The sequence below is a fragment of the Grammomys surdaster genome, unplaced genomic scaffold, assembly GCF_004785775.1.
Source record: "Grammomys surdaster isolate TR1022 unplaced genomic scaffold, NIH_TR_1.0 126176, whole genome shotgun sequence".
Lineage (NCBI taxonomy): Eukaryota > Metazoa > Chordata > Mammalia > Rodentia > Muridae > Grammomys > Grammomys surdaster.
In genome coordinates this window covers 1567457-1587212 of record NW_021620983.1, presented here as the reverse complement: position 1 = coordinate 1587212, position 19756 = coordinate 1567457, and positions in this window count along the sequence as shown.

Here is a 19756-nt window from a genome sequence, read left to right as displayed (position 1 = left end):
TATGCATGTGTGTGTGCCTGCCTTCATGTGTGCATATGTGTATGTGCTTGTCTTTGTGTGTGCATCTGTGTGTGTTTGAATGTATGTATGCCTGTCTCTGTGTGTGCTTGTTTCTGTGTGTGCTTATCTTTCTCTGTACCTGTCTTAGTCAATGTACTATTGTTGTGAAGAGATATCACGACCATGGAAACTCATAAAAAGAAATCATTTTATTGGGGCTTGCTTATAGTTTAGAAGTTTGGTTCACTGTCACCACAGTAGGAAGCATGGAGGCATGCAGGAAAAATCGGAGATGAGCTGAAAGTTCTACATTTAGATCCACAGGCAGCAGGAAAAGAGAGACCCTGAGCCTATCTGAAGCTTTTGAAACCTCAAAGCCCACCCCAGTGACACATTTTTCCAACCAAGCCATATCTACTCCAACAAGGCCACATATCTTAATCTTTTCAAATAATGCCACTTCTTATGAGCTTATTGGGACCATTTTCATTCAAATCATAATGACTGTCTCTGTGTTTACATGTGTGTGTGCCTATCCTTGTGTGTGCATTTGTATATGCTTGTCTCTGTGTGTGCATGTGTGTGCATGCCCATCTGTGTGTGTATATACATGTGTGTGTATCTATGTGTGCCTAACTGTGTGTGTGCATTTGTGTGTGTTTTGTCTCTGTGTCTATGCATGTGTGTGCATGCCCATCTGTCTATGTGTGCCTTTGTGTGTGTGTGTGCATGCGTGTGTGTGTCTGTACATTGAGGCCAGAGAACAACATTAGGTTATACATTCAGGAAGAGCATACACCTATATGTTTGCATAATTGTAGTTCTGCCCTTGATGACATTGTGTCTCTCAATGTCCAAGGGCTCTATCTTCCAACAATGCTGGGTTCTGGGCAAATAATTGGTTAAATGGGTAAATAGAGAGTTTTGTCCTTTGATCAGAAAAAGCCCTAAAGAAAGCAGGACCCTAGTAGATACGTGAGGTCGAGCTTTTCCATGTCAAGAAATGAGTGCAGAGAGAGACTAAGCTCGGGATACAAGGTTTAGGCTGTGGATAGTTATTTTAGTTAGTTACTATTCTTATTGTTTTGACTGAATACCTGACAAAAAGCCATGTAAGGTAAGAAGGTCTTATTTTAGCTCCTGGCTTGAGGTACATACACCATGGCAAGAAGTGGCTTGCGGCCCTAATGGAAGGAACTTGTTCACATCTCAGGGGGCAGGAAGCAGAAAGAGAGGACTGCAGGTCCTTAGTTTGTTTCCTTCTTAACCTCTTTGTATCCAGTGTGATGCCCCGGGACCTGAATAATGCCCATATTCAAGGTAGGTCTTAGTCTTTAGCGAAACATCTTTGAAAAATCCCTTGCAGACACACCTAAAGGTGCATCTCATTGATGCCCAAGGAGTACCTTAATGTGACCTAATCGACAAGCAAGTAAACCATGACGTAATTTCTGCACAGGAAGAGAAGATGCTGGATGTTTCTTATTTACATTAATGTAATTAAGAAGGATGTAGTATAGTTCAAACTTTTATGTTGTAGAGTCGGCTGATGAAGACCTGGCTCCACACTAAGACTTCTTCTGCAAGGATGCAGGAAACACAAGCAAGAAATGCAGTCCTTCATTGTGAGACCATCTTTACCATAGCACTTGGAAAAAATAAGGCTGCCTGGCTACCCTGCCTGGGTTTGTCTCTCATCTGCCAACTGTGGAGTCTGGGCCCGTGCATGGATGTTAGATCTGAAATATACACAGAGCCTTGTATGGAAGGCTTGGTTCTAAGATTGTAGCGCTACAGAGAACTGGGGTAACACTAAGGAGGTGAGCCTTAGAGGGAGGAAGTTAGGTTGTGGGGATACCACAGGCAACGATGAGAAAGATGGGCAGGACAACTAGAGGACAACATTTGCCTTTCTTGGGTAATTCCTGTGTGAAGGGTGAAGGGGTCAGATAAAGAGGACCCTGCATTTCTTGGGCTGGTTGAAAGATAAAAGAAGGCAGAAATGAGGGTTGAGGAGAGAGTTGAGAATGCTTTTCTAGGATTATTTCCAGATCATGTAATCTGGAACTTCAGAGGAGAGAAGGGGATACTGAAACCCATTAAGCGTTCTGACAAACACTCAAAGAAACTGGAACTCAGGGGGATGGGTTTGTTCTTTTCTGTTTTGTTTGGGAATTTTTGTTTGTGATTTTCTTAGATATTGAGTTGGAATGATGGACCAAAAACATCTCAAGTCATGTGTTACTTTCCCCAGAACCCTGAAGGTTTTCCAAGTTTGGGTTTTCAGTGTAAGTCGTGATCCTGAGATTCTAGAAGCACGACTCTTGAGTAGTGGCTTAGGGCGCCCTTCAGCTTTGGCTTGATGCTTACAGTGTTTCTGAAATATGTAAGCAACATGTTTTTATTGGTAAATTGGATTTTAATTTATGTTTATACTTTGTAGCTGATGCCTTATGAGACTAGTAGTTTTCATAATTGGAGAGATTCAAGACACCAGATCTTCTGCTATATAATCTTTTATGTAGACCAAAATGCCGTTAGACAAAACAAGAACCTAATTTAGCTACCCACCAGCCACAAAAGCATCTCGGCCACATAATATTTTTCTCTAGGGCCTGGATGACTGTTTCTTGGACTTGTTTGTTTGATCTGGAAAACACAACTTAGAAGCAACATCTGGATTTCAGAGGTTCCTATATTTGCCCCGGAGTTTTCCTCCAGTAGGTGGTGCCCAAGTGACTCATCTTCAAGACGGTTGAGTCTCTTGGCAGAGACTAAAACTCAAGACTCTCTGGTTGCTCTCTGTGACCACGAAATCCCACAATCTGGGGATGTGGGGCAGGGGAACCTGGGTGAGGTTTTTCCAAAGCCACTAAGTTATTGGGAGGAACACAGATCCTATAGCCAGATGGCCAAATATGGAGTACTCTATCCTGATTGGGGGTTAAATTTTAGAACTCATTTGCCTTATTGAAGGATTTCCCTATAAGAACTGAGGCCAGGAGGAGACCAAGGGGAGAGGGGTTTCTTTTACTTGTTTAAAACTGTGCCTGAGAACAAGTAATGTCTGATGACGTGTCTCTTCCCAAGAGTCCCCACAGCTGGAGGCAGCTTTCTGAGGTCTTGGAGACAAATCTAAAGGTTATAGCTTTACTCACTTCCAGGTCTGAGTAGCTTGGAACAAGTGAAGAAATAGGCACCAAGAGGCTCTTCTGAGCTCCAGAAACAGATGAGTGAAAGACAGACCAATATAATGCCAACTTGACCAGTAGCTCTAAGAACCACAACTATTGTGTTTAAGTTAGGGGTTTACTGCTATGAAGAAATACCATGACCAAGGCAACTCTTATAAGAATGACATTTAATTGGGGCTGGCTTACAGGTTTAGAGGTTCATTCCATTATCATCAAGGTGGGAGCAAGGCAATGTCTAGCCAGGCATGGCTCAGGAAGCAGACCACCTGACCTACCCACAGAAACTGCCATTGTGAATGTTAGCAATGTGAAACCACATTCCAAGGTTAATATATTGTGTCAACACACAGACCCCAGTGCAGCTGAAAAGATATAGAGCTAGCCACATGCCAGGTCATGTAGGCTAGATAGTTGGGATAAGTTTAGAGTAGCCGGGAGACTTCCTGAGCAAAAGGCCTAAGCTTTAAACTTTATTAGCCAGCTCCCTGCCATTTATACCATTGGCCATTCTAAGAAATCACGCTATAACCCCCATCTCTCTATCTTCCTTTCTGGGTCTATATGCTGGGTATGCCTTTTTGTGGGTTCATGTGTGTAGACACACAGAACAAGTATATGAAGGCCAGAGATCACTCTCCGGTTCTGTCTTTCCTCAGATATTGTTCACCTCATTTTTTGATGAGGACTCCCCGGTTAAGTAAGGTTGGATGACTAGTTGACTAGTAAGCTATTCTCTCTCTCTCTCTCTCTCTCTCTCTCTCTCTCTCTCTCTCTCTCCTCCCTCCTCCCTCCCTCCCTCCCTCCCTTCCTCCCTCCCTTAATGGAATTACAAACAGGCATAACGCCTGGATTTTCTACATGGGTTCTGGAGACTGAAGGCGGGTTTTTTGAGTTTTATGACACTGACTGAGCTGTCTCTCCACTGCTCTTTATTCTTGCTTAAAAAGAAGAAGAAGGAGGAGGAGGAGGAGGAGGAGGAGGAGGAGGAGGAGGAGAAGGAGGAGGTAAATATAAGGAGAAAGGCTCCAGTTATTTTGTGCTTTGTGAATCCAGTTTCTATTTCTGCCTGAAGAATGTTGTAGATCTATTAAGAATGAGAATAGCGCTGCATACTCAAAATGAATACAGGAGAGCAGGGCATGGTGGCTCTTGCTTGGAATACCAGCACTAGAAGGCTTAGGCAGGACAATTGACTCAAGTTCAAAGTCAGCTTGAACTACATAGGGGATGAAGAGGACAGAGGAAGAGGTAGAGGAAGGAGAATTATCAGAAGACACCGTCTACAGAGCTAATGCCTATGCATCCTAGTGTAGGCTTTCCCTGTGATATTCCAATTGGTTGCGCATTTCATTTGAGTTCCTCATTTTGTAACAAAGTCTTATTTTTAACATCTGTTGTATTAGGAAAACATGAAGAGTTGAGAGACAGTGGCCTTAGTGCTGGCATCCTCAGCTCTTAGATGAGTGTTCACGACTAGCCTCATAAACACAAAAACTTCTGGGGTCCATGCAAGACAACTGGGCACCAAGGAAAACATCTGACAGCTGTGGTCAAGCCACTTGGCCATGATATCACCCAAAAAGGAATAGCACAAGGGCTGAGGAGGTAGCTCAGTAGGCAAAATGCTTGCTCCAAAAGCATGAAAAACTCAGTTCAGATGCCAGCATCCACATGAAGAAGCTTGGCATGCCAGCCCATGTCTGTAATGACAGTGCTGGAGCCAGTGACATGTGAATCTTAAGAACCTTATGTCTAGTCAGTTAGACAAGACACCAGCTCCAGGTTCAGTGAGAGACTCTATATCAAAAAATAAAAGCCACAGAAGCAGACATCTGAAGTTGAACTCTGGCTTCCACATGTGCACACACATGCATACAGTCATAAAATACACACACACACACACACACACACACACACACACACGAACCACATTGAAGATCTCTTGTTAAAGTCTTACAATAAAGACTTACTATGAAATAGTAGTAACAATGGGATTTAGGATTTATCGGTGTTTGCCCCTAGACAAATACCCTTAGAGAGGATCGTGCCCTCCGGCCAATCTCACCTTTATTTCTTCATAAGTACTTCTGAATTTTAAATTGACTGCTTGTCACTTTTGATGGCAAGTATGAAGCACAAACTATTTGCATACTGCTCTGTGTGGGGGTCTTGGTATTAATCCCAACAATACATAGGAAATGATAGTTGATGCCAGTCTGCAGAAGACCAAGGTCATTTCATTCAAGAAATGGGGATGGCAAGCTGTCACAACAGGCTGTGCAGGATGAGTCTGTGTGTTCATCTATGGGTGTGGCTTTCCATCTGAATCAAATGATGGGTCGAAATGAATACCACTGATATGTTGATATTTGTTTTCTTGTCCATGTGTTTAGAAGCAGGTATGAACTGCTTTTGTCCTAGTCACTCTCTAGTGTAAAGCAGCCGTGAGCTGCTTATTGTCTTAGTGACTCTCTAGCCTGTGACCCCATCCCTGACTCACTTCCCTGGGTACTCAGAGGAAAACCTGACAATTCCATAACACTGCAGCTGTTCATTTACACTCACTTTACTTGTAAACTCATTTTGCTACAAGTCGAAACTTTGTGAATGTATACGGTAAATTTAGTTAAAAGTTTAACTCTAAAACTGAAATTACTCTATGGTAAAAGTCCAAATCTTAGTGAAACAGATGCCAATCAAAGACAATATTCTTACTCAATTTGAAATGTATGCGCCATTGGTTATGACACATAATCGATATTTATTCCCAAGGGATCTGCTGTTTTCTTTCATACTGGGATTCATGGTAAACAGTGTTAGGTTAATATAGATAATATCTTTCACATTTATAATGTACTAGAACATACTTAGCCCATTTCCTTTCCCTCCCTTTAATTCTTTCTTCTTCTTGCTGGTTTCCTTCTTCCCCTTGGTCTTCTTTCTGGTTTCATGTCCTCTCATGTGTATGCATGTGTTTGTGTGTGTGTATGTGTCTGTATGTGATTTATGTATCTCTAAAGGAATGACAGATTAAATGATTAGTTAATTTCATTTTGCAGCTGATTTAAATATTTTAATTATTATTCATTTAAGAATATCCGAAGTTGTACCCACTTTCCAGTAAATGACATAATTTTATTCTTCCTTATGACTGAATAAAACTCCAATGGATATGTATACCACATTTTTTTTCCTTTATTTCATCTGTTGGGTGATACTTGGACTGTCAACAGTTGTTCACATGTCTTTGCACAATGTTTTCTTCAAGTTCCATAGAATCTGAGTGTTTTAGTTTCTAAAAGGAACATCTCTCTCTCTACTGATTTCCATAATGATTGGTCCCAATATTAGATAGTTTCAAAGACTCTGATATTAAATAATAATAAAAAAAACAACATAGCAGGACAGCCATGATGCCTCGATACTTGGTTGACATAAATCAAGTGTCTGAAATGTTTGAGCCTTTGAGGACAAGATCTGCAAGCCCACATCAGTGTTGTGCAATACTTCTGAAGTTCTTTGTAAACAAGACCTCTAAAACTACTTTCCTTGTCTCAGATCTGGTTGGAGACCCTTAGTGAAAACTCAACAAAAGGAACAATGGGAAACCTCAGCTCTCAGAGTTTGCTAAGTGTAGCTAGACATTAAAGCTTCAGCGGGACACGTAGAGTTATTTCTTTTTTACAAAAGTGGAGAAATAAACTAGGAGACCTCAAAGGGTAGAGACGACTTAGCTTTAAAAACACCATAATTGAGATTTGTGATATTTTACCTTGTCATAAAACTCTTTTGATGCAGCTCCTGTTCTTAATTGGATAGATTTATATTCTGAACAGGAGGTAATGAAGTTGAAAGGTCCCAAAATTCTGTGGCATATAAATTTAGCAAATGCTCAAATGAACCATAACAACTTGTTTGATTAATTTTCCCTTGTAAAAATATTTTTTCAAAGAAATGCACTCTGCATGGATGTACAAAGACAGAACCTGTGAAAATATTTAGTCTGAAATATTTATACATTTTATTTTAAAAAAATACGAAAATGTATTCCAGAAGCTTACTATGAAGTTGGCCTGAAGAAAGAATACTCCCTTAGTTAAGAATATTTTAAACTACAAAGAAAGACCAGTGTTAAGTGTCAATGATTCCAAACTTAGAAAGAGAATTCAAATTTGAAGGCAATTATACTTTAAAAAAATTAACAAGACACAAATAGAAGACAAATTCTTTAATATAGTAACATTTGTAGTAAAGACAGCCAAGACACTAATTAAATGACATGGATATTACCAAAAATAAAATTTAAAAACTGAAAAGCTGGCTCATCAGTTAAGAGCACTGGCTGCTCCTGCAGGAGACCTGGACTTGGTCTCAGCTCTCACATGGCAACCCACAACCATCTCTAATTCCAGTTCTGGGGCGTCCTACCCCATCTTCTGTCCTCCATGGGCTCTGTGGCTTGCACATGTACATACACAAGCAAAACACTCATACACATAGAATAAAACTAAGTAAATTGCTGGAAATGTATTTTCCCGATAAAGTGCTTACCTAGCATGCACAAAGGCCCAGTACCACAAAAAATTTAAATAAATAAATATTTAGAGTGACATTTATATACTCACACTCTATAAATAAACAAGTTTGTCATGTGTGTTAAGGAAAATGTGACATGCTATTTGTATTTTGCAGGATTTTTTTTCTAGAAAGTAGACTTTCAATAAAAACCATTTTACAAGCACTGCAAGATAATAAAATCAATTCTAGGTCCAAAGGTTACATTATTCAACTATCTGTAGTACCCGTCTTGCTCCCACAACCATCCAGTGGGGATTGTTACCTATATGGTCACTAAAGTTAGAAACAATGTTAAAAAAAAAAAGAAACCTTGAAATTTACATGAAAAACATGGGGAAAAAATCTACATACCTAAAACATAGTTACCAAAGATGAAAAGGTAGCTACTAAGTATCTTCAGACCAAGAGAGGCCACCATTGAATTTTAGCAAATATCCAGGAAGAAATACTGCCATTTGTAGAGTACAGAAAATATGGAAAGCTCCCTGTCTCTAATTTATGAGGCCAGGATAACCAGGAAAACAGAACTTGACAAAGATGTGGAGCAGGAAATTTCACAGGTTGACTTGACTCCAGCACAAAGAAGCAGGAGGAGAAGTGCTGAGCTGAGCTGAGGTTAGCCAGCCTGAGCCATTCCATTTATGCCAGGAAGGAAAAGCGGACTTAGCTGCAAGAGAAAAATCAATCACTGCAGTTCATCACCGTAAAATAACATTGGAGAAATGATACTTATCTAAACATTTGTTCAAAAATATTTGAAAAAAACAATTACGCTAATGAAATTTGTAAGTCCTAGCTAACCTGGAATATAAGTAAACGTGTTTAATCTTATTGGAGGTGCCAGAATAATTTGCAAAAATATTGAGGATTGCAATACTTAAAGGAAATTAATTTCTCCTTGAGATCAGGAAGTCCCAGAAAGCGCAATAATAGACAAGAAAAATCAGAACTGGAAACAACCTTGTTGCCTTATTATTCACAATTGATATGGTTATGTGCAAAGGTGCAATAATAATCCACTTTACTAAAATTGCTGGTTAAAGACCAATAGAGGAAAAAAACAATTGTGTTGAAGATTACTGCAGCAAATGAAAATTAAATGGGGTGGAGGGTAGGGTATGTGTTTTTCATACACACAGGTAAGTGTGCATGCACATGAAGAAGCAAGAGAAGGGTGCCACTCTATCATATTCTGGGTTATTCCTCTGAGACAGGGACTGTCACTTGGAACTAAGCTGGTGGCAGGAAGTCCCAGCAATCCTCCTGTCAGCCCTGAACAGCACTGAAATTAAAGGTACCTGTGGCCATCCTTACAGAAGCAGGGGAGTGGGGGTAGGGAGAGAGGGGTTGGGATAGGACGTTTATGGAGGGAAAACCAGGAAGGGGGATAACATTTGAAATGTAAATAAATAAAGTAGCCAATAAAAAAAAATTAAAAAAGAAAATAGTGTTGAAATGAACATTAATGGGCAGGTTGTAAGTTTTAATGTAATACCCCTATGGACCTGAAGATTCAAGCTTGACTTTTGTGGCTAGTAGTGGGGACACTGTACTAGCAGTGTTTTTTTAAGGTATACCAATGTCTCATAATAGATAAAACAAGTCAAAGTGCTGGATTTGGTACTTCTGCTTTGGGAAAATTAAAGAGTTGATCAAACAGAATATGATGTTTGAAATAAACACTGAAAAATTCTTTTGAAAGAAAGGTCACTATTTAGAATATTCTTCATTTATTTGATATTGGATAGGATGATTTGATTAAACACTGCAAGTCTTGACTACTTTAGTATGAACAGTCAATTCTGCCATTTATATAATCACTGTAATTAAGGGCAGAATTATAATGGAGTTTAGACCAGCTCACACAATGGTCTTGGCATGGGTGACATATACTATCATCTTGGATTTTTTTTTTTTTTTGAGCTTAGTGCCTTATGTCAAACTGGTTGCCTTCTAAAGAGCTGTTCACCTCTGGGACTAAAGGGGTGGGTGACAACTAGGATTTGGGAAGCGTAACCAATTCTCCAAAATTATTTCACCAATCTGTTCTCTCATGGCTATGCAGTAACCTGTACATTATCCTTATGATATTCTAGTCAGCCTGGTTATAGGGCTTATAACACTACTCAGCATTGAATGCCTATGGTGAATAAATATATCAGACTCTGTTTCCAGTACTCAAAATGTAATGGATATAATACAAATGTTGATGGGTATTTGTCTTTATATAAATATAACCATTTTATATCTAAGAAGATCCTCTCTCCCATTTATTATACTGCAAAGTGACAGTAACTCAGACATTGTGCTGGTTCAAGAATCATCAGATAGACCAGTGCTAATGGGCATCTCGTATGTGTACTCTAGACTTACAGGTGGCAATGCACCTCCCCAGGGTGGGGGAGGGGTGTATCATCATTTCCTTAAGATGTGCTTGAAGCCAGGTACCCATGAAACAGCCCTCACTCAATCCACACCCAAGTGGCCATTGCCTGAAACGAAGATAAAGGGAAATGAACTTTCTAAGTCGTTGTATTGAAGAGTCTGCCCTCTATCCAAGGAAGGAAGGGAAGAGTATAGGAAACCTTATCGTTGAAAGGAGTTACTAATAAACTGATCCACATTAAAAGCGAATATACTGTTGCTCAACACTGTGAAGAGTGTGAGAAAGACATGCCGTGGAGGGGACGTGTTTCCTACACTGCAAAGTGACAGAATGATGAAATTCTATATACCTTTGACAGTTTGTTAGTGAGAGATGGCCAGAATCCTATGTCATAGGATGGGACATTCAGCTGGCCAATGAACACTGAGAAATACTTAGCCACACCACCATCTAGGAAATACAAATACACATCACAGTGTAATAGCACAGCAGTGCACTGATCAGGACCACCATGCCATGGCCAGCACCTCACTGCACTGTCAAAGATCACAGTGCACAGGCTGGGATCACAGTGTACTCACCAGGGCTACAGTACACTCACCAGGACCATACTGCACTGGCCATGATCAGGGCAGATCATTGACAGAAGCTGCTGAGATCATAGAGGAAGTACAACTCGCTGCTAATCAATGAATAGAAATGGACAGTATCTACTACAGCTGAATAAATGGTCCCTCACAAGCCAGCCATGGCATGAAAAGGCAAACACACTTGAGTCTCTGGAAAGATACTATTCACCATGAATCATCAGAAAACATGTACAAATACCTGGCTCTAGCATGTTCATCTCTGTAAAATCTGTCATTGTAAACAAAGGGCAGCTATACATACCCCATGAAAATGCTCACAAATACAATTTTATAGAATGCCCAGACTTTACACTGAAGCACATAGTATGAGTACGAGTGTGAGCAGGCATGTATACATACATACATACATACATACATACATACATACATACACATCAATACACACATGTATCTGATAGGGGAATTTTTTCAGTTTAGGCTTCCTCTTTCCAGACTAACTCTAGACAGCTTGATAGAAATTTAACTAGTACAGATGTTGTAGATAGAAGAGGATGCTTAGCTAGTGGGCCCTTCATGGAAATCACACTCCCTATCTGTGATCACACTCCCTATCACTGTGATCTTTGACAGTGCAGGCATTCTATAAAATTGTCACGCTCCCTATGTATACATAGTAACCCATCCTTACCTTTCTGCCCTTGTTAGAGATAGGCTTGAATTAGTCTCTGGGTGCAAAGGAAAGCTTGAAGAATAACTAACCAAGAACCAAGGTCAAAGAAATTTAAAGAAACAGAACCCACAACCAAGAAATTGGGTCATGCATGGTGGGTTTTTCTTTGTTTGTTTGTTTGGTTGGTTTTTTTGTTTTGTTTTCACTTTTGTTAGGGGAAGGTGAATGTACTGTTTGTTTCCTATGACAGGTATGGTGTGTGAGTTGCAGGGAATGAGTGCTGTGTGTGTGTGTGTAGAGCTCTCTAGTGGGGAGTTTAAGGGACCAAGGCATGACTTCAACATTCAAAAAGAAGGGGAAAGGGGGTAGCTAACCCTCCTTTGCCATGGGTAATATTACTGGTTGTCCACACAGAGTTGTGGAAACAAAAGGGCTCATTTTTGATTTCCTAAAACTTCTATAATCTCTAACTGTGGGGGATGCAAAATGCTAACTTTTTCATTCTATATTTTCTGTAGAAGAAATTTAATCATGCCACCAATCGCCCAAATTACATAATAACTTTTAATTAAAAATGATCTTCCTGATTATTTTGTTCATAAAGCTGTAAATGTCAGAGACCCAAATGAGTACTAGGTTTTTGGTTTTTTGTGTTTCCCACACGTAAGATTAAAACCTGGAAATTTTCAAGCAGTTTAAGACAAAGGCCTAAAAAACAGACATTTTCAGAACAAACAGATCAGTAGACAACTATTCATTTGACAAAAGTCTATTTTCCTAAGGCCTCTATTATAGAATTTCTTTTTGAAGTAACAGAATTTTCTGGTATATTTATGACTCAAAAAAAATTTTTTTCCATACCAGGGATTCCGACCAAGTGAAATATCAGGTCGGGTCAGACTGGGTTTGGAGAGTATTTTGATGTTCTGGTTTTATTCCATTTCAATTTCCTTAGAGAAATGTGTAATATCAGTTGCAGCTCAGCCTGACTCAACAAGGCCTTCTGAAGAGAGGGCAGCTGAGACCAGAGGGGACCTGTGGTCTGTTCACGGTGCTATTGGAAAGATAATTCAAGGCTTCAATTTCTTTCAGGCTTGAATCTGTTAACGGAATTCTTCCTGCTCATGGTTTGGTATTGGCAAACACTCTTGATTTACATGCAATTTTTTAGAAAAGGAATTTTTTTTGAAGAAAATGAGGTCAATCTGAAACCCACATGGATCCCTCTAAAAGCAGAAGCCAATAAAATTGCAAATTTTATCATGATAGGAAGCACACAGTGTGCGGCACTTTGGTCCTTTCTCTAAAGTGATCAGCCTGGGCATCATAAGCATCACTTCCAACGCCTGACTTCTGTTTTCTGCTAGTTTTCTCTAAAACATCCATAACACCTCTTCTTTGTTGAAAGAGACAAACCTGCACCCAGTCCATTATTAAAGGCTTATTCAAGTCTAAGTATATGAAAAACCTTCATTTCCTGGCCACTGTTCCATCCCGTGCTTCAGACTATCTGGCTCTTCCACGTTTCCTGTCCTTTAAAAGATAATGAACCATGAGGATGTCTGTGGTCCGAGCTGCCACTGGCTGTTGTGGGAAAGGTGGTTTCTTTTGCAATGGTGTAGGGGACTGCAGATTCACCATTGAGAATGAAAGACACTGGAGGCTTCTGTGACAATACACACCCCCTCCCCAAAAGGAAACGGTCTATACAGGAAGTCATTAAGAGTCCTTAAAAATGGTGATAAAGATGCTGAAGTGTAGCTCTTCACAGTTGATGGCTTCTGGAAAGGGCATAGGGGAAGGACTCAGTTATCTTTAAGGAGCTGGCCACTGGGAGTATGACCATGATCCAGTGAGTATATGGGCAACACAAATTTGACTTGGTGACACAAGGGTTGGAGAGTGGACCTGGGAGGAAGAGAAGGTGAGTGTAATCAGGGTACATTGTATGAAATTCCTAAATAATCAATAAAAATATTATGTTGTAAAAAATATAATAAGGTAGGTATGGGCTTTGTCTCCCAGGGCTTTGATAGATTAACGTGTATCAAGTAGTCCTTACCTTATATTCCAAAGCCTGAATTAAATCCTTGTATTTTCCCTATTAATTATCACTAGCCATGTATTTCTCTTTCATGAAAAGAATCTTCTGAGATGCTCTGACCAATATACAAGTTTAGTATCATCCGGACATCCTTTGAGTGACTTATTGTGCTAATCATTGATGTCAACAGAAGAAAAAAACAAATAACGTCAGATTCAGAATTGTCAGAGCCCCATCCCTGCCCCCTTAGCACAGGTCAGTCAGGACATTGCAATGTTTCCATTTGACTGGAAGAGAAGGCATCTTATGCCAGAGAGCATGGAATTTGGATCCTGGAGTTCTGCATCTGTGTCTCAGCCTTAGGCATGTTTGCCGTGTATCCTTGAGACAATTGCCTAGCCTGCTTCAAGCCCAAGCTTGTGTCTATGCCTTTAACATGGGAGAACCACAGCAGTGAAGATTTCTCATCATTACAGAAATGGTTTAGTGTACACATGAATGCCCAGTAAGCCTTCACCTGCTGTGTTTATAATCTTCTTTTACTCTGTGAATAAAGTGCTGATTTGTGAGAATGTGTAGGCCTGACAGAGAGGAGAGCTGTTGATTGGTAAACAGAGAGAGAGTGCCAACAGGATGTCTTTGCTAATGAAACATTAGGTTCCTAATGGGGCTTCAGACCCTATTTCCCATCCCAGTGATTTTTTTCTTGCATAGAGCTAATATGTCTATTCTGATAGCTGAATGGCAACAAGAATTTATTTGGGTCACCTGAGTAGAGAAAGAAGATGGGCTCTGGAATTCTGGAAGGTTTTTAAATCCTCGGCTGCTCCAAAAATATGTTTTAAAAACAATAACAAGTCAAATTGAATGTCATAGGAATAATTCAGTATTGTTAAGATTATTACAATGTAAAGCATTGAGTTTAAATGGTTCCGTGTTAGACCTACCCAAAAAGGGCTTCTAACTTAATGGTGCACACCAGATGTTCTTAAAGCAAGTAAGAAAATGTTTTCAAATCTGAACATCATCGCTAAAGTACCAGACGTGATCAAAAGTCAACATACATGTTCCCATGAAAGGTTTGAAGACACTGAGTAAGGAGGATTAAACAAAGGCATCAGCAGGAATCTAAGGTCTGCGAGCTTTCTGAATGTGTGGCTTTGAACATCCTAGTGCAGTCAACTTATTCTACTCCACTACTGCAGTGGAACATGACTTCTGGCTACTTTATGAATTCCCTCTTCTACCTCCTATCTCCACCCTTATTTCACATTTTCTACACCACAACACGAGGAAGGGGGGAAAAAAAGGCCAGAGGGGGAAGGGGGCATCAACATCATTATACTACTTTCTTTTGATTGGGGGCATTGAGTTCTTTAGGGCAAATTTGATCTTGGCTGTCAGGATATCCAATTTCTTCTTATTGTCTCTTTGCATATTACTGATTGACAAACTGCTACTCAACAACCAACAACTAGCAACAACAGCAGCTCGAGGAGGAGGAGCATCAGTAGCTGAAGCCCCTCTCAGGGTTCTAGCATTTATGTACCCTCTCAAGAGTCCTAAGTATTTCAAACATCATACACTTGCAGAAACTATTTGTAGTTGCCAAAAATCACACTCCTGTTAGAGCATGAGGCAAATCATAATCAGCTTCTGTAGACACTCTAAAGCAACCCCATATCCTCCACCTGGGATTAAAACAAAAACATATTCCTATAACATTTCTGTGTTTAAAGAAACCAAATTTCTCACTACACTGCAGTCTAGGTGGAATCATGAGTGTCAATAAGAATTGTCATCCCTCACGGTAAAACTTGGATGAGGGCAGATAGGGGTGGATTTCATCAGAACCACCAATAGAAGCCACTCAAGTATTTGAAAAACATGATAATGTGATTCCAAAAAAACATGTGAATCACTAGAAAGATGTTGCTGGGTCACAGGGAGGAAACCGTAGCTTAAGGTCCAGTGGCTGGACTCAGATACCCCATTCCTGACACCCCATTACATATTCTGCTCATGGCTATGGTCTCTGGGGCCTTGGAGATGAATGTCCTGGTGTTTTGATAAGTCTACCACTGGGTCCACCTCAACTTCCTAGGACCTCACTTGTAGTTTATTTCAAATTCCATACTTTTAAAACATAGGACACATTTTAATTCAAATCCTAATAAGGAAATAAAATGAACTGTCTCAGTCTACTACAAGAAGGTGTGAAAACAGGAAGTGGAAATGGAAAGTAGAAATGCACGTGTAGGTGTCACCTGTAGGTGACAATGATCTTCTATCTCCTTTTTCTTCCTTGGGGTACTTCAGAGTGAAGGTATTTATGGGAAGAGGAAATGGGAAGCAGAAATGGAAAGTGGAAATGGCTACCAGAAATGGGAAGTGGGGAGTGGAAATGGGAAGTGGGAAGTGGAAATGGGAAGTGGAAGTGGATATCTTATCTCCTGTGAGTGACAATGATCTATCTCATTTCCTTTTCTTCCTTGCCCTGCTTCAGAGTGAAGGCATTTATGGGAAGTAAGAAGTGAAATGGGAAGTAGGAAGTGGAAATGGGAAGTGGAAGTGGATATCTTATCTCCTGTGGGTGACAATAATCTATCTCATTTCCTTTTCTTCCTTGGGCTGCTTCAGAGTGAAGGCCTTTGCTCTGCACTTGCATCTCTGTGTGCTGCCCCTTGTGCTCCCAATCCTGACCACCCTTCTCTCTTTTTGTCTGTTGATATTTTATTTGTGCTTTATAGTAAAAACAATAATAGATATGTTCTTTCAAGCATGTGCCCCATGATTGTCCCACTCTCCCAGCCACAGAGAACCAGTTGTTTCCTGTTTCACCTGCTCTATCCACTCATCTGACCTGTCATTAGCGTCACTTGTGCTACAGGGTTTTCTTGGGTGGTAGTCAGATCTCAAACAGGACAGGTGAATGAGGCTTCTATAGATCTTGGCAAATCTACGAGACACTAACAGGAAAGGCTGGAGGATGGACAAGGGAAATGCACACAAATTTGCAATGTGGCCTCCAATGGCATGACCAGGTCCCAGTGAGTGATGTGAGAGAAAACAGAGCATCTGCATGCCTTTCAGGTGACTCTTCTGAGTCATCATGTGACCCATAGAAGCTACTCAGAACACTAGCTGGTCATTTCAATCTTCTTCATGAATATTCAACTGTTTAGAAAATAATTTTAATGTTTGCCTAGGAATCATCTAAATATGAAAGGTCAGTGGTGGCTTTGAACATATCTCCAGTTTGGTTGGATCAAGACTGAGCAAACCAGCAGGCAGGAGCCTGCAAGGCTTGTTCCTCCTTCCTGCAGGCTTAAGCATTGTTTCCTATTGTCAGTGTCTTGTGTTTTCTTCCAAAATTACTTCAAGAGCACATGGCTAGTTTTTGACAGAGCTCCAGATACTCAGAACTTTTTATCTGGCTGTGTATACCAACCATTTTATTAAATACCAATGTTCCTAGTTTACATATCTCCTTACATTTTAATGGGCAAACACGTATTCTCCCTTGTGATTCTCAAACAAACCTCTTCAAAGAAGTGAGATAATTGTTCTTGAGCCCATTATCTGTGTGGAAAGCTGAAGTCATTAGAAAGAAGCTGGTAAGTCAGAGTTCAAACTAGGTCTTCTCTTTGCCTCCCTCAGTACAAAGACATATTACATCCTGATACTTTTTTATTTCAAACTTTACTCTGGAAACATCTAGAGAGCACTTGTGAGCTCAGGTTTCCTACATACCGCCATCTCTCTCTTTCTTGACCACATCCCTTCAAAATGCCCTTTGCAGATGTTGACCTCAGGGTGTCTCTGGACTTACATAATCTATTTGTTCTTCCCAGGGTAACCAAGTAAATTATAACAAATACAGGGAACAGCAGAGTGGGCAGACACAGATATGTGTTAGCCCATTAAATCACCCCCTCCTGAGAACAATGCTTCACAGAAAAGGAACTATGAAGTCATCTGACCAAGCTTCATGCCAAAGCAGGTTCAAGGCCAGAACACTGCTGCCAACTTGCCCTTTGGCTTCCAGCTCTGGCTTTTGAAGTTCTGAAGATTGTATCTGCTGCTGGACCTGCTTCTAAACAGGGAAGTGATCTTGTAGTTGGAGTGCTAGCTGTGTCCCATGGGTTCTCATTTTTCTGCCCAAAGTCTGATTGGGTCTCCTGTGACAAATGTTGCCTTCATCAGAAGGTAATCCCATTGGGTGTTTCTCAGTTAACCGGCTAAGACTGAAAACTGAAAGTCATGAAATGCTCAAGAACTCAATTCCTTTCTGAACAGAAATGGCCGATAGGAATGTCATAATACACAGAGTGCTTGAGCCACCAGGAAACAAGCCAAAACTATGCTCTGCTGTTTTCTCTATCATTTCATAATTAATCTCTGAGTCAGAACAGGCAGCCAGTGGGAGTGTTGAGAGATGCCAAAGGTCCCCAAGTGTCCTCTAAAGTCACCACAATTTGAAGAGCAAAAGTGAAATGTTGATGTGTTCATTCCTCTTTCTTCAACTCTCTTCTTGTGTGTAAAAAGGTTTGAACTCATGATATTCTTCATGAATTGTTACCAAAAGAAAGTGGTTGTGTATTCCTAAACCATAAAGAAGAATACAGTACTAAGGGTCTTTAAAAATGTATGACCTAAATCACTTAGTCACATGACAATGAGCAAATCACTTCCCTTTCTTAAGAGCACACATAATAACACCTCCAAGATCATTTTTTCTTCTCATACTGAATAAGTTCAAATAATTGTCTATTTTAAGTGAAGTCTGTAGAAAAGGACTTTTTTTTTATTCTTTGCCAACAAACATTGAGCCTGATCCAAAAAGAAAACAAATAAGAGAATGTGCTTCCTATGACACTCTGGTTGTCCAAGCTTAGTTTTCCCAGCCACATTTATGAAGTGGGATTCTGGGAAACCATGAGTTTGATGTCAAGGGGATCAACAAGTGATAGCTCATTCCCTGCAGACACCACACAACACTCTCGTTTATTCCTCACCCCTTTCCTTTCCAGGTCCCCAGCATGCCACTCTTATACTTCCTTTACTAAAGTTTTTATATTTTACTCCTCACATTCCTTAAGGGACTCCTCATCAATCTCCCTTCTTCTTAGCAAACTCACTGTTTCAACTGAGGCCTCAGTAGCAGTCAAATGTACATAGTTAAATGATCAATCTTGGATCAAAATTATATATTTAAACTCAGCTGCATTTGAAGGATAAACTGTAAATTCCTTCTTTTCTGTCTCTCTTCCCCTAGCCCCTTTCCAGATTATCTGTCTTGGAAACCATCTTACCTGACTTTGACTTGCCTTAAACCTTTACACCTCTGCTTCTTCCCAATATCCGTCACTGTATCTGCCTCTGTATCACTGTATCCATCACTGTGTCTGCCTCTGTATCACTGTATCCATCACATTGTATCCATCACATTGTATCCATCACTGTATTTACCTCGGTATGACTAAATCCATCACACTGTATCCATCACTATATCTCCTTCTGTATCACTGTATCCATTACTGTATCTGCTTCTGTATTATTGTATCCATTGCTGTATCTATCATTGTATCCATCACTGTATCATCACTGTATCTGCCTCTGCATCACTGTATCCATCACTATACCTGCTTCTGTCCTACTTATCTGTGGCCTTCCTGACACTCACCCTTCATCAAGAGGTAATTTCACATATAGTCCACCCATAGTCCCCAGTGCTCCAAAATTTCAAGGAAGGTTTGTCACATTGGGCAATAAATCTCTATTCCTGAGATCATTGGATTTGGAATTTATTCTATTTCTCCCTTCACGAATCAGCACAAACCCAATGTCCTTACTCACAAGTTATTTTTATCCTCTCAGCTGGTTTTCTTACTAGAAAATAAAGAATAGGATGGGGCTGAGAAAAGAGGACAAGAGAAAAATGGAGTTGCTGTGTCTCAGTTAGATTACATTAAGAGAGACTGAATTCATGAAATTTCTTAGACCAGAATCCATCAGAGATTGAAAATAATTCAGGCTGGGGAGACAGCCTAGTGGTTAGAGTTCATTAGCATAAAATCTGAGTTCAAACTTGGCACCATGGCCTGCACATGATACCCCAGCACTGGAGGGAGGTAGAACAGGATGACCCCAGGCCCTCTTTGGCTAGCCAGTCTAGCTGACACAGTGAGTTCTAGGTTTCCTGAGAGACCCTGTCTTGAAAAATAAGGTGGAGAGCAACAGAAGACTCCCAACATCAACTTCTAGCTCACATATGCATGCAGTCTTCCAATA